Raw genomic sequence first — 16295 nt, forward strand, 5'->3', positions numbered from 1 at the left:
GTTTTGACATTATCAGCTGCTAAAAATGATTACACAGTAATTAGTGTGGCAATTCAAATAACAAACTCTTCAGAAGACTAATTACCTGAAACAGTCACCATAGAAAACCTTATTGTTTCTTCCTTCAAAAGAGTGGCTTTGGATGAGAACAGGGTAACCTGGAGAAAGAGAACATGGGGAGATTATGAAAAAGATCTTCAATGTAATAAGATTTTTGGCATGAAGAGGGTGGGTTGTGACAAAATCTTCTTCACTCTGTGAAGATCACACTTACCAGATTCAGAAAGAGAGACATAAAATCACTAGTCAATAGTAGCCAGGTTAAAAATAGAAAAAGATGTCTCTTTTTTAACAGATTTTTGCTACAGCATGCTCTGGATTTAACAAGTTTAGAGGGCCTTAGGTAAACTGCAGAAAAGATTGAAAGGATAAACTGTGGGTTGCTAAACAGACCTACCATACTTGAGCTGAGAAATTCTTTCACATGAAAACAGATTCATCTTCAGAGGCTATTACAGGGCATGGTTATACAAGGTTTTCCTGTTCCTAGTCTTCCTGTCTAGACATTTACTTTGGTTCACTGCTGAAAAAATTGTGTTAGGTTAGATTGACTCCTGGTCTTGGCCAGTGAAACCATTCATGTATTCTTGAAGCCTACCAAAACTATTAACTTTGAAGGACTGTGGATCATGTGGATCAAATGCTGCAGTGACAAAAGAAGTACAGATCCTGCAATGAATGGGAATCCTTAAATTGGTGCTCAAATATAAATCTAAGTATTCTCATCAAACTCTTCATGAAACAGTAGAACTACTGTTAAGCTGGACAGAGTTGTCCATAAGGATTCCTTGTGATGTGATAAGGACTATGAAATGTCCCTAGCTGTTCAGTCGAATATGAGCTATGACTAGACCTACAAGAAATCAGAACTATCTTCACTTCAGGTATATTTGTCACCATGCAATCAGTATGCTCTGGCATATTTGCCAATTACTTCAAGAAACACCTGGTTTCTGTCGTACCTGACAATATTTATCCTATCACACCTGAAAATTAAGGGCAGCATCTCACTGCTTAAGGAATAGAAGAAAGTAATAAATTCAAAGGAGCAGTCTTTTGGGTTATGGAAAGTGCCAGACTTCCACTATACCTACAGTGAACTGAATGAAAGGACAGAAATTTTGTTTTCCAAAGAGTTATCCTTCCTCCCCAGTCCTACCAATTCGTGAAAGCACACTGGCAGCTGGGATAATCTCACTCAAACCCTAAGATTAGTTTCATACTTAAAGATCTACTGAAGTGCTTTTCTGGACCTGGGCCAGATGCTCAGCATCTTCCAGGATCAAGTTCATATTTATGAGCACTTCATAAGTGAAGAAAATCATAAAATTGAATGGTTTTGTTCCCATAAAAAGGGAAATATAAAGCACTCAATGTAAAGTAACCATGTGTTAAGTACTCATAGAACATTTTTTCCTTTGTTAATTAAGCAAAAATTTCACATGGGTGGGGCATTTCCTGGCAGCTGATGTTGAGGCGAGAGTCGTGAGTTTTAATTGCCACTTAAATCTAGGGCATTTCATTGAACAAACAGGTGGAGCATATCCACTTTGAATGTATGCAAACAGCTTGCCTTATCACAGAGAGGAGAATGAGTTTTCTGATTGATTAGTTCCTTTTTATTCCACACAGGTTGAGGCCAATTGCAGTAACTGCAGATTTTCTGCATTGAACGTTAACACATTTTGCATAGAAAATTAATTCAAAGAGAACACTTAGAGTTTTAAAATCTGAACTAATGTGAAAGAAAAAACAACCAAGCAAGCTTATTCCATTTATAACTCCTGGAAATGGGAATTATTAATTGAATTATGTGGCTGAAAAGGAAAATAATCTATTTAAATCTGACAATTCTCACTAGCTCTGAACAAGCAGCTCTTTCTAGGCTGACACTTTGTAGGAGATAAGATTAGCTAGGAACCAGATATTAAAGTACATTAAACCAGTTACCAGTGTACATTCTGTGATCTGGAAAACAACTCAGGGGTTTATATTTTTGTTTTTAACATAGAGAGAAAGGGAAAATGCATTTGTGAAATGTGTTCCATTTAATTCTAATAATAAGAGGTTAGTGTTTAAGAAAACTTTCCTCTGAATCAGCTGCCAAGACAAAGGTAGCTCATATAAACACCTCTCAGAGACAACACATTCATTCATTATATTTTCAGAGGTTTAGATGAGGGGGTAGTAGATGATACATTACTTATGTCCCCTATTTAGGTGTGTAATGACAAGGCTGAAGAACACTTCAGAGCTAAGTAGCTGCATAGTGGATCTAAATCTTCATCCTTTTAGGATTAGTTTATACTTTTGGTGTTCAGTAATTGAAGCCCGTAGTTCCAGTATCAGTGTGTTAATATATGAAAAGATGTAATCTGACTCTCAAGTGACTGGCTTGGTGTTGCACTTTGTGACATGCATTACTTTATTCACATGAACCAGGTCCAATTTTGCAGATTAGCCTGCAAAGGACTGTGTCTGGTCTTTATTCATTTTTTATAGCTAAGGTAAAAGAAATTTGCAAAATAATTTACTCCTGTCTACAATTTTATTTTCCTGCATATCTTTTTCTATTTTCTGTATTTCTTCAAGAATAATTTTAGAGCTAAAATGGGAGGATGAAATACCTCTTTGTATTACACTAAGGTATTCAAGAGATGCTATTTTTTGAGAGGAAAGTTACATGACCTTCAGGTCATTTTGGGTGATTAAATCTGCACTGGGTTATTTTGGTGTTAACCAGTGTTAACCATAAGAACTGATGTGTGAACTGATGTGTGAACTAATGTCTAAACCACAGATGGAAGGAAATACCAATTTAGGAGGAGCAGTGGGCTGTGTTTAAAAGCAGGCCAAAGTCTAGTAGGAAACTCAAGTACTGCAACCCAGAGGGCCAAGGCAAGAGCATGGTTAGAGGTCAGATAGATGGGCAGCTAAATGGGGAATCACAGCAATGAGCAGCATTTTAGAAATGTGGTCACAGTGATAGCCTAGAATTACCAGTAGAACACATAATCTTATTTAGTACTGCGTCTCTGAAATGAGCTTCAAAATTACCTTTCTTCTGTTATATGTCCTCCCTAAAGAGTTATTAAAATAGTTTTGTAGTGTATTTTAATAGGATTTTTCTCTTAGTAAGACCTTTTTCTTCAGAGCCCATATTTGAAGGTGACTGTGGTAACTTTCTGTGAGAACAGATAAAAAGAGATCAAGAGGAGCTACTCTTAGGACACAGTGAATAAAGCATCAAAAAAAAAAGAAGAAAGAAATAGATAAGCAAATCTGGATATTAATTTTACACATAAAGAAAGTTAAAATATTAGAAAACCTTTGATCAGTTGCAAGTTTGGAAATCTATCTTAAAATTTTCACTTTAAAACATCTACACTCATTAAGGTGGTTAATTTTTCATTAAGAAAATAAACATTGAGATCTTTAAAACTATTACTACTCCCTGGGACATAAATCCCTTCTCCAGGAAAGTGAATATTTATTCTGTTATTTATTGAAAAATAAAGAAGCCATTTGGGCCTTTGCTTTTAAGTCATTAATTTTAGCTGAAAATTGTGAAATTGTAAAAGATTATTCAGGTTATTAGTCTTGGAAAATTGTGAAATTGTAAAAGATTATTCAGGTTATTAGTCTTGGTGCTTATTGCAAATGCACAACACAAGAAACAATTTGAAATGAGTAAAAATATGGCATGATTAAAACTGGCTGTAGCTGAAGGCCAGAAATGGTATTTTAAATCATGAGCTTTATCGAAGCTCCCATATTGATGTTATGATCATTTTGCTGCTATAGTCTTTGAAGAATGGGTTCCACAGAATGACATTGGGATAAAGATGCCACCTTAGTGTAGAACGGCCCTTTGATGAAAACATTTTCTTCATGTCTAAAACTCAGCTATTTAAAAGAACATCACTTCCATAAAGAGAAGCTGAATTATCTCATGTCTTCACCCTAATGGAGTATGCCTGATATAAGTCAGTCCCTCCAAAGCTTAAAAGAAAGTGGTGAAAATAATTGGATAGAGAAGTTAACAATGGAAATATGAGACAGAAAAATCCAATTCTACAAAAAAGTATTTTAGCTCATAGTTAAAGTTTCATACATCTTTCTTCTTTTAAAAGACTTGGCCTAAGGTGTTAGCTATCTAAAATTTAAATATTTCATCTAAGAAACTGTTTGTCTAGAACACAGTGAGAAACAAACACTGCCTGACCAGTTTCCACTGGGATGAAATGGTCTGGCTAATGAGTTGAGATTATTAGAAAGGGCTTTTTAAAATTTTATTTACAATGAATATCTAACAAGATTTCAAAGTTGATGACTAGATCAAATATTTGTCTATGGATGTGTTCAAGGACAGACTGGAGATAGATCTGAACAAACTGGTCTAGTGAAAGGTGTCGCTGGCCATGGAGGGCAGCAGGAACTGGATGATCTTAAAGGTCACTTTCAACCCAATTGACACAATGATTCTATGTGTTATTTCAAGTCAATCTCACCACTGTTTTCATTCCTTGCACTTTAAAGTCTTATCTTTATCACATATTTTTAGAGAGGCTGTAATCAGCTCTGGAATGCAAAGTGAAGGTGAAGGACCTGTACCCAGAAAAAGCCTCTGCCTGTTTGCTGGCTCACAGAGGTGACTTCTTTCACTCAAACTTTCCCTTGGGCCTAAGTGATATTCCACTGCAACTTGCATGATCTCTGTGTATGCATCACAGAATAAATCTAGTTCTGAATTTGTCTCAACTCTCAGTATTTAAGCTCTTTTCATCAAGAATAGCTGCTTTTTTCTGCTATGAACTCCTGCTGATGGGCCTTTTAATGCTTTTTTAAACATTATTTCATTACTGGCCGCATAGAAGTCTTGTAACAGGCAAAACATAAGTAAACCACAACCTTCATTTAATGCTATAGCTTAAGGTTCTAGTCGCTAGCAGGTTTCAAACATCTCTCTCTTTCTGTTGCATTAATATATAATACTTTCATCCAAAATTTATCCTTCTTTAAAGCTTGCCCTCATAGCTCTCTTTACAAGAGCACTAGATACTTGCAGGTCTACTTACCTTTTCTTATTTTCTTATTTTGGACCCTTCTCAGAGTGGTTTATCTCTATTGACTCTACAGGAATTAGCTTGACACAACATGCTTAACTTTTTGATGGTTAACCTTTCCTAACCTTTCTTTCTGGAAAGTTCAACCTTTTTTTTTTTTCCCCTTTTCTTTCCTGTTTACCTCTCTTTTTCCAATTATCTATGCACTTTTTTTCTCTACAAGCTCTTTTTGCTACACTGTTCTAGATAATTGATTGTCTTCAAAGGAATTGAGGAGCTTTATTTCCTGATGCTTTCCTGACAGATATTTGGCATGTGTTACCTTTTGCTTTTGCAGCACTGCATTTAGCATCTGTCTAAAGAAATATAGCCAAGTGCTAGAAGACAAAGAACAATAAAATTCTCAAGAATGCTTTTTCTTGTAATGATAGTGCCATGGAGTTGGATGAATATTACTTTTAATGATAAAGTATTTTGAGAGGAGGTTTTATTGTATCATTTTTCTAAAATATTCACCTCAATTTTATATATGGAGAACTCTTAAAACAATATAGGTCTTTCAATAATGGAAATCTGCTAAGATATTAAAATTATAATATTTGTTAAAGAATAAAAAAGAAACATATTTGAGCCATACCAATATTAATATATACATATCTAAATGTTGATTTAATGACACTTTCAGGTGCTTGTTTAGTTATAGCACTAGGACTTTTTAGGCAGATAAAGTAATTTTAACCCTATTATTTTTATTATTTTTTATTGCTATAGTGTCAAGCATGTGCTTCTGATTATGCAATTCTTACCATTACTACTGATGTATACCTCACAAATCATTTTTAAAAAAAAGACAAAATAACCATGATATAGTTAAAAAAAAAAGACAAAATAACTATGATATAATTAAAAATCTGTCAAAACAAGAATGAAAGTCATTAAACAGGATGTCTCATTTCTGAGGCTCTGTAAAACAATTTCCTTTTATGCTTGGTAATTGTCAACTCTATGTTTCCTTTTAGATTACAATAAAGTGATTATGGAAATTGTAATGCTTATAAATATAACAAATATTATCTATATTATCAGTAGACTGCAGCATCACCTATTTGTAGGGTTGTTCAACTGTGATATGTAAGAATGAAAATAGAAACCTAAAGCAATTAAAAAGCCATTATTTTCTGTTGAATTTCACTAATATGTTTTTACTTGGACTAAATTTTTAGAAGATTTCAGTAAAATTAATTCAGTCATTATAAGGCAAAGAAAGCTTTAATGCTGCTAAGAAATTCTAGGCATTTCTCTGAAAATAGAATAATCTTGTTTTAAGAAAGATATCAGGTGCTTGATAGGATTTGATCACGAATGTGTTACGTGGTATAGAGGAAAGGAAGTGGTAAGGTACAAGTGAGGATTGCAGCTGAGGTAGTGGATATTAATTCAGCTGGGAGACTGATGGATCCATGAGGAGGGGAAGCATAAAGACTGAGAAGTTCCACAGACACAGAATTGTGCCCAAATAAACAAAAACATGGGCTAAACAGCCTGGGGACACCCTGGCATGGGTTGTTTTGCATATATGTTGCATCAAAAGAGAAAATAGAAAACTGTTTTGATGAGAAATAGGGAGCAAGAAATCATTCTCTATGAACAAGGAAGGAGGAGGCTGGCAGGGAAACACTAGTATGGAAAGGGGATCAAGCAAGAAGGTGAAGAAGGTGAGAGAATTAATAGAGACTGGGTGAATTAGATATGAAATGAATAGCCTGAAGGAATGCATACTGTAATACACACTTATATTAGGAAAGATTATAATAAATAAGATATAGAATAATAAGGGGGTTTAGTGTAATTTCTGGCAGAGTACTAAAACAAAGTAAAATACTTCTCATTTGGAAGAAAAAGAAGAAACTGTGCTCTGTGCTGGAAGTTTCATTAGGTAACTGTTGAGCAGGATTGGGAGGAGGGTGGGGTGGAAGAGTAAGATTGACTTTAGGGGACAAAGAGAGTGCTGCTTTAGGTGAAAGCATTCATCAGAGTTAGTGTACTCGAAACACTGCAACTGAGAAACAATATCCATCAGAAAACACGTATAGACTTAATACATGTTTTTATGACAAGCTTTGGTAATACTTAGTGAAGTGGGAGGTGATCAAGATGGAGGGAAAAAGCCCTACAGAAACAAACCCCCTCCAACCAACCTATCTAGAAAACTACAGCTCTGTGTATAGGTTTCTTGAGTTTGATTTTCTATCAAGCACTCTAGTTGCATGAAACCATCTCATAGCTCACCAATTAAATCCAGAACTTAACTTTGAAACAGTGTTCTGAAAGCATTTCTAATATTATGGTAAAATGTTTTTATATGAGCAGCATTTAAAGCAGATATATTTCTCTCATACTAATGGTGGCAGAATTGACTAGGCTTTGTTCTGTTATCTAGGAAGGTGTAATCTTCTGATGGAGCACTGATAATTCAAAGCTTTAGTCGTGTGAACAGCTCTTCTGGGATTTTCCTGGTTTAAAGACTGAGGGGTCTACTGCCTGCTACAATTGTTAAAGAGCACAAGATATATAGCTAGAGATCACTTTCCTAACAGTCAGCACCAGCCTAAGCCTCTAATAGAGCTATTCTGAAGCAGCAACTTCAGAAACAGTTGGGTCAGCATGGTTCCCCGGGGAATCATACAGATTTCTGGATGCCCAAAAGAAAAATTGCCATTGATACTAGCTGGCAGTGCTTAGCAGAGCTAAGCTGTGAAACAATTCAGCTGTATTCAGCCACAGTAATACAATAAGACTGGCTGACTTTGTCAATTCTTCTAACTAGGTTAGTGTTGCCTCCTGAAACCAGAAGTTCATTTTTATATTGAAATAAGTTAAATGCAAAGAACTTAACACTAAACATTCAGTTCTCTTATTGTATAGCATTTTCTGGTTGTTGTTTTGGGTTTCTTTCCGGAGGACGAAGTAATTTTAAGGGAGGAGAAATAAGTTTCTCTTGTGCCATTTTCTTATCTATGTCCACATTTCCTTTTCTCAGTGGTACGAGTTTAAAAAAAAAAAAAAAAAAAAAAAAAAAAAAGTGAAAAACAAAACCCATCCTTCATCCAGGAACCACAAACCAGCATCTCCCAATGATCCCAGTGAGCAGAAAAAGTCAGGCTGGGATCCTTCTCAGTAGCTAAAATTGATCTAAATCCCAGAAAATATTTGATCTCATATAGATCTGTAGACCTTGAATTGAATCAAAATTCAGAAATCTCCAGTCCTAACCTGACATTCTAAGCTCACATGCGCTTTTGTCTGGTTTGCTTTGAGGTCGTTTTGTTTATAAATCCAGAGAAATTAATCACTGTTCTGCCTTTGACTGCTTAAACAGAATAGTAAAATAATTCAAAAATAATCTTTCCAGCATTAGGTGAGAAAATGAGTAAAATCTCTCACTTAGCACTCGGACAGAGAAATGCTGCCTGCCTGTGGAGCCCTGGGTGAAAGTGGCCACCAACACCTGACGGGTGCATGCAGGGCTTCAGGGAGAGGTTTCCTTATGTCAAAGGAAATTAGCAAAGAAGATGAACAATTTCATTGTGGGGAGGCACAAGACACAATCAAAAAAAAGACAAAAGAATATGGTAAAAATCATTACAGTACATCTTCTATATAAATGTAAAGCAAAAGAAATAGCATGGGTTTTCTATTATATTTCAGAATAGTTGCTCTCATATTTATATTACACTTTTTAATAATTACATATATTTTGAGAAGAAGCCTAGAAACCATAATGGCACTGTAAGTGCCATTCTCACAAAAGTGAGAAATAAAGGCAGTTAGGGTAGAGACTTCTCACAGTGCTGCACCTGTGTTTTCTGCATAGCCAAGGGCATAATTAAAGGCATCAAAGTACAGAAAATGCAACAGTTGTTTTTTTAAACAAAGTACTACAAGTTAGTTTCCAAAAATTCACAGTTTTTAACCTCTCATGATGAATCAAATTGCCTTTTGAGTTCACTTACTTGAAAATGCCCTGAGTTATTCTGAATCTGTAAATGTTTTTAATACACGTACTAATCTGCAGAGGATCTAAGAGCAATTAGCAAAAAAAAAAAAAAAACCAAAAAAAAAAACCAAAAAAAAAACCCCACCAAAACAAAAAAACCCCTTGTTTTGGAAGTTCCAGGACTTATTTCTTACTAACCAAGAGCTATACAGACAATAAAAGCACACTCTGTAATAGTCAAATTCTGCATTAGTCACCTGTGTTATCAGGAATGTGAGTGGTTTCTATCACACAGCCACTGATTTAACATGATTCCACTAGTGTTCATAATTGCAGAGAATGGCCTTACTATTTTTCCTTTGAAGAGGTTTACGACTGAAACAAGAGTGATACACACTGGACTCAGATTAAGTTTTCAAGTTATATGGATGACTACCAATCGAGAAACTTTCAAAGAAACTTCATCATTTTCAGCAAACCAGGGAGCTGCAGCTATAAAGAAACATATTATTCTCATTACTATTACTTTAAATATCAGAAGTACCAAAAGAAAATCATCTATAATTTCTTGGGCTGCTACAATCACCAAAGTCTCTCCTTGCCCACACAACTTCAGTTCCTAGCAGCTGATTTAGCTGTTTAACATATTTGTATGGAGGGCAGATGCAGCGTTTGATCAGCTTCAAGAACAAGTTTTAGAAGTCTGTGCTACTGAAGTAATAAAAACATAGGTTTAGTGGGGGTTTTGAACAGAAGTTACAAGTAGGTCGAGAATTTTAATGTATCCACACTAACGAACAGGTTGTTCAGATTATAGTATTTTCCAAATAGACCCTTAAGAAAGTCAATAAGAAGTCAGGCTTTTAAGATTTCTTTTGGCTAAGAGGCTGCTTCTTAATCATGCTCCTGACTTGAGATATTTTGGCTTATATTCACTAAAGTTCTCAAGAAAGATAAAAACCTAAAACTTTTATAATCTGCACTTGACAGAAAGAGAAATAAATATGGAAGTGCACCAAAACGAGCAGATGGGAGAAATTCATGCCATAATTCCCCCTCTCCTGGGCTCACTTGCAGCTATTTTCTTTTATCTCCTTCCTGAGATTTTACTGAGAATGGAATGCTTTAATTTCTTCGTTGTACAAGTCACAAATATTACTTATTTGCTTTAAAGTAAAACATCTTAAAAAAAATTAAGCTGATTTAGGAGTGATGTTTCAGGAGAATTCATGAAGTTATGCTGTTTTGCACCAAAATACCTCCAAACAACCACACCAAAAGCAACTCCAGCCACCCAGTGTGCCCTTTTCCTGAGATCTGCAAGAAAATCTGAACAACATGTGTGGTAGACCTGTCAGATTTCATTTAGACTGGTCATAAAATGAATATTTTTGAACATTATACCATCTCAGTAAAGTACCGCGTTTCTGCCACTTTTATACAGAGCAAGTAATTTCCTTTTAGCACAGTTATAACCTGTCAGAGTGATCCTATAGATCAATACAGAACCTTATGCTAAAGTACAAGCAAACTTCATCTTTTGACAGGTTTGACACTGAGAACAGATGCACTCAGTATCTGAGAGTTAATAAATTAAGACTTCGTTTTAAAAGGGAGCTGCTACAGGCACATTGAGCTCCACTGTTGATTTCAATGTCATTGCATTTGTACAGCTGCAATGTTATAGTCTGCAGTCTCAGTTAGCACTGCCAGACAGAAACTGAAGGCAATTTCAGATCTGCCCTGTCAAAGCTCCTGTGGCTTTGGTTACTTGATTCCACAGAAGAGAACTTGCACATGCCTTGCTTTCATCAGTTCTTGCTCAGCCCTTGCATAAACTAGTTGTTTTCCTCTCTAGGCAAAAAGACTTGTCTGTTACTCTGATTTAAAGTGGACATCTGCAAATAGAAGGAAGTGATCTAGAGGGAAGTTATAAAATCATTACAGTACACAACCTATCAAATTCTTAAGCATTCACATCTCAGCTTGTATCCCCTTTGTGCTGTTTTTCATTTAACCAGCATAAACAGTTTCTTATGATAGGCAGAGAGAAGATTGTTAAAAAAGAGCCTGAAATTCTTAGTTATGACAGCATGGAGGTTGCACACTCTTCTAGTCCCACTGTTTTTCATGTTTATCAGTACAATCTGAATGGTTTCTTATTCTCCACAACAGGTTTTTAGCAAATTATTCTCTTTCCATCCATCCTTAGATTACTAAGTCCTTAGGACAGCCAAAAGCCTTTGAACTCCTCCTTCTGCACTGTTTAGTCTATGAGCTATTGCTGACACCACTGAAATGTGCTGTAGCAGAAATTATCAGATGAGTTATTCACACCACATTGCACTATGTACTAAATGAAATCCCCTCTCCAAAAAGAAAATACATGCTTTCTTTAAGGAAGAATTCAGAAATAATTTTCAAGGTTTCTTATGTATTTTGGGGGTTGGGAAACAAGAAGGAGTTATTTTTCTAATATAGTTATTAAATATTTTTATACATATGCCCGATTGAAATCTTGGTGATTATAGCAATGACAGTATTGGAGCCAAAAAAATAACATACCTTTTTCTTATCCCTCAGTGTCCTCATTTCATGTTCTGGCATGTGTCTTTGTGAAGTGTCAGAATCTCAGCTTACTGCATGCAGGCTGATGGTAGTTTCTACATCTTCAGCCCTGTCAAATGTAGGGAAAAAAGAGGAAACAGTTTCAAAATGTCAGCCTAGTCATAGAAGATTAGAACTACAGGAAGACACTGCAAAGACTCAAGCTTTATAAATTTCAGCCCAAATCACAAAAGTTATCACAATCCCTTAGGAAAAAGTACTTTGGGTTATCCATACACAGACATTTTTAAGTGTCAGAAGGGCATTTCTTTGTCAGAGTTGACGTTACTACATTCAAACAGATTCTGTCTCAAGGAACATTACTAAGGAAGGACATGTCTAACAGACAGTAACACGTTGTAAAGACTTGGAACAAAGGAAAAGCACTGTGATGTGATTACTAATCCCTACTATTGAAATACATTTCTATACATATGTATGATAGCCAAGATCAAGATTGCTGACTACGGTTTATATCATATCATAATTTTTATGACAGAAAGACACCTAAAGCAAGCAGATGACTGAGGTGAACAGTGAAGTGGCTCCTATTTGTTTTAGCTAGACACATTCCAACATTGCAATACATCCTTTTGGGAACTTCATAAAAACAGCAGTTACAAGACTGAACTACAGGATATGTCATTTACAAGACATTTGGCCTGTTTATATTTTACTTTGGAAGGTGCAGAAAATATTGCTTTAATCATCACCTCCAATTGTTTTCTGTATTTAATTAGTTTATAAATCCTTCCATTTGGATCTCCTAAAGGTAAAGACTGAGCAGACAAGTCTCCTGTTTGCCATCAAAACTATGGATTTTCCTTAAAAAATGTTTCCTCTTTTCCCACTATACTTTCAAGACTTCATCACTATGGAAAACCTATAGGTGTGTTATTTAAGCTTCTATATGCTTAGTTTCCTCTTTCTTTCTCCCCTTCATTCAGCTTCACCTGCGTAATTTGCAGTGTCTTTTCAAAACCCTTCTCTTTACTGCCCACTCTCCCGATTATAAATATCCCAATATCAATATGGTTGGATTGATAAATGTGTACATGAATCCCTCAGCATGCCATCAGGATGGCCAGCTTTGGGAATATGCATTATTGCTCTAAGGTCAATAGGCAGTAAAGTCTTCTGAGCATTCTCCACCTCAGATTAGAATCAATTTCTTGACTAAATAAATATGCAGCCAAACTGCAGCTGACAGACAGAAGCAGTAAAATGTGAGAATGAAGGTCAACACTCTGGAGGAAATCTTTTACATGGTGGTCAGACAGACCCCATCAGGAAATAACCAACTATGACAGATAAGGTGGCCTTAGAAGGCTCATTGCCAGTGAGGGAACCCTGTGTTGGAGCTACACCTGCCAGGAGGAGAAAATCAAAGCGGGGTCTCTGCATAATTTTTCTAATTGAAACAGGCATTGGTAAGGAAGAGGCAAAAAACTTGTCCTTTTTGAAATCTAAGGGGCAAACAATGAATATTTGTTAACTATAGAACTTAATATTTGTTAACTAAGAACTTGTTAGGAAAACTGAAATAAAACACCCTATAATAACTTTTAGCAATAATATAAAGGTATGCAGAAAACAGACAAATTTGAAAAGAGTAAAATGTTAAACTCAAAATAAACCTGGCAATGATAATAGAATGGAATTTTACTTCATAGACATCAACAATTAGCCTATTTAGAGAGAATATCTGAGTCCAATAGTTTATCTACTTTCAAATATATTTTCTTTCCACCTTAGGAAAATATTTTATTTAATAATCTTGATTTTATTTAATTCCAGTGGCAATTCTACAAACCTTATAATACACAACCTTCAGGTTGTACAGGAAGGCTGCCTTCTGAGTTTTGCCAGAAAAACACTTAGTTTTTCTGACACATTAGGAACCAGGGAGTTCCCCACTCTTACTTCTGTGGGAATCAGAATAAAAATTTCATCACAGTGGAATACAATTTTGCAACAAAGCAACCTGTGAAATCTGCAAAAAAAGAAAAAAATGAAAAAATCATAAATTTTTATGATCGCAGGCACTTCATTAAAAAGCTGCTAGCCAAAAGAATAAATACACATTTTTATTTTTAGACAGTGTTGAGAAACAGAGAGTAAAATTTCCAGCTACAACTGTTCAATCAAAAAAACATGTTTAACAGCAGAGTCCATTCTATTTTTATTTCTGCCTTCTGTTCCTAGTTGATTAAGATTTTAGGCATTATAAAAATTATGGGAAAATTATTTAAAAATCAGTGATATATTTGGATTATATTTATATATAAACACTTATATTAGCAACAGGTTGTTAGATCCCTAAGGTTTTATTCCAGGAAAATATATTCTACCACAAGAGACAGCCCTCCATGAACATGTCCAAGAGAATAGTAAATCTTGTTTTGTAAAAAATAATGTAATATAAAGTTCATAATTTCTCGTCTATGTCTTATAAATGCCATCACTTCAACTTTTCTTTCTCACTGTGCCTATTTCTCTTTTCTTCCAGAGTTCATTTATATGTGGGTGTTCACATTTCTTAATATCCTTAATCTTTTTTTTTATATCTTTTAAAATTTACCTCACTGTTTCTTGCATGACTTTCTAATGATTTTTCAAATCACCAGTCCCTTCAAAGTCCATTAGGTACATTAGTTTGCTTATTTGAGTTCATATTAATGACTATTTAACAATTTTGCCACTTCAAATCTATCTCTTTTAAAATTTATTCTTTTCACACAGCAGAACCTCAGCTTTCTTGCAAAGGAACTACTTTATAGCTACGAGAATTAGGTGGCAAATGATCCTGTGCAATTAAATTTTTTAAAAACAAGCTTTCACACAAGCAATGTGTTAGAATTACAATGTAAGAAGATTCTACTACTTACCTTTGGATCTCACACAGATAGACCATATCTCATAAATCACAAGAATTTTTTTTCCTGGTGTTTTTTCATTGTGTTTATTTCCAAATGCAGGTCACAGCTGGTTCAGAAGGCAAGACATGATCTGATCATTTAATCATACTGTGGTAGGGAAGACTAACTACATGCCTCTGGACAGTCCTCCAGTCTCTGCTTCAGAGTTATTATTTATAAAGACAGTATAAACACTAGTCAAACTAAAATGTTTTTCCGCAGTCAATAAAAATAAGTATGTTTAGAATCAAACCAGAATTGGCTTTATTTCTCTTTGATTGCTCCTCCTCTGGAAATTTTTTTTCCTAAAATTACCCCCTAGCAGAATGAAGGGTCTCAGAAGCACCTTCTGTTTTCACCCTGAAAGAATTCAAAAAGTTTCTCTTGGAAACCCTGACATCAGACATTATGATATAAAAACCATTTTCATTCCCCCCCCCCCAAAGATGTTTAACTCCTTTGGCACAGTTTTTTTGTTTATTCTTCTAATCCATCCTCAGCTTGCTCACAGCTTTGCCTGATCATCCAAGCCATCCCAAGCACTTCACTATCCTGGCTCTTTGTAAATCACTTACTTATCTGGAACAGTCTGTATTCTGTCTAATCCCTCTAAGATACTCATCCAAACATATTAATCATAATAATAATATAGCATCCAGCCTTGCTCCTTTCTGTTTCTTTGTTTACCAGAAAGATAATAAGAGTAAGAGCCTTCTCTTCCTGGAATCTTTTGCGAGAAGTGATTTGTTCTGAATGTGAGAGATCTTGAATTCTTCATAGTTGCATGTTAAAGTGAAACATGACTAGTCTGCATGCCCTTCTCTCATGCTTATTCCTAGGCCTAGTTTTTAGGGCTATGCAGAGGCTGTTCTGTTTGACAGTGCCAGTTCTAAATGGCTTGAAACAGCCAAACATCAAGTCACATACCAATATAGGACATTGTCACTGTAGTCCTCAGCATTGTGGGTGCCTACCTCTGAGAAAGCCATTGGCAACGCTGATCTGTTATTTGTGTTACCAAAATGGTAGGGGCAGGAAAGGTAGTTAACCTGGATTGCTAGTCCTAGCAATCAGCACTGACTAGAGTCAGTCTGCAGGAAACATCAGTATAAGGATGTGAGTGAAACATTGTTCTTGACTGCCAGCGGGTGAGTAATTCTGTGTAGAGCCTGAAGACATTGGTATTGCTCAGAAAGCAGCTGCCTTATGCCTTTTCTTAAATTGGTGGTGGTACTTTTGCTGCTCAGTCTCACTCTTGTCTTAGGGGATTGGCATATTTGGCCGTGAAGGATGTCTTGAATGTCAAGATCTTTTATCTTCATATATGAATTTAACATCTAATGAGTCTCCTTCTTGCTTCTTTTTAGTCCCCATGACTCAGGCAATCTGGGCTACCCACTCTTCCATCTTCTTCAAACTGAGGAACAAAATTACTTACTTCTAAGGAAACTCTTGAGCATGATCCTGACATGAGTTTTTTTGCTGAAAATGCAAAAACTTAAAGTTTGGCAAGATGCTGAAGTTACAAGACCAAGCTTCTTTTAAAGAATTTGGAGTCACTTTCTACAGCATATGTTAATTATGCTTCAAGAACACTTCAACAGTTCAGATTCTGGATACAGTTAAGCATGGACATAATCTGCTCCT

Source organism: Lichenostomus cassidix, chromosome 4 (genome assembly GCF_008360975.1).
Source record: "Lichenostomus cassidix isolate B80296 chromosome 4, HeHo_3.0, whole genome shotgun sequence".
Taxonomy (NCBI): Eukaryota; Metazoa; Chordata; class Aves; order Passeriformes; family Meliphagidae; genus Lichenostomus; species Lichenostomus cassidix.